Raw genomic sequence first — 379 nt, 5'->3', positions numbered from 1 at the left:
ATAGTGTTTTTTTTTTTTTTTTTTTTTTTTTTTTTTGGTTCCATTTGACTGTACTACTGCTTTTCCCCTTTTCTCTCCCTCTCGTAAGAGAAGAGAACCTGGCATGCTACTGTTGAAGATCAGAAATATTGCCCGTGAAACACACTGTGTTTTTCCAAGGAGTGGGTAGTGATTTATTTGGTAATGATAAAAAGAGTTTGCAGACTTAATCATTTTGTAATAAAAAATTTTCCTTCCCTGTCAGCAGTGCATGGTATCCTCCAAACCAGGATTACTATGTGTGAATTAACAAGACCTGCAGTATATCTTTGTCTTAGTTTTGCTCATCTTAAATTTACTGGGGAGCAAGAGACCCGTGCTTTTGAATTATGCATAGCTG

The sequence above is a fragment of the Rhea americana genome, unplaced genomic scaffold (assembly GCF_003343005.1).
Source record: "Rhea americana isolate MKP2758 unplaced genomic scaffold, rheAme1 scaffold_348, whole genome shotgun sequence".
NCBI lineage: Eukaryota > Metazoa > Chordata > Aves > Rheiformes > Rheidae > Rhea > Rhea americana.
The sequence above is the reverse complement of the archived record's forward strand: the minus strand, read 5'-3'. Positions refer to the sequence as shown.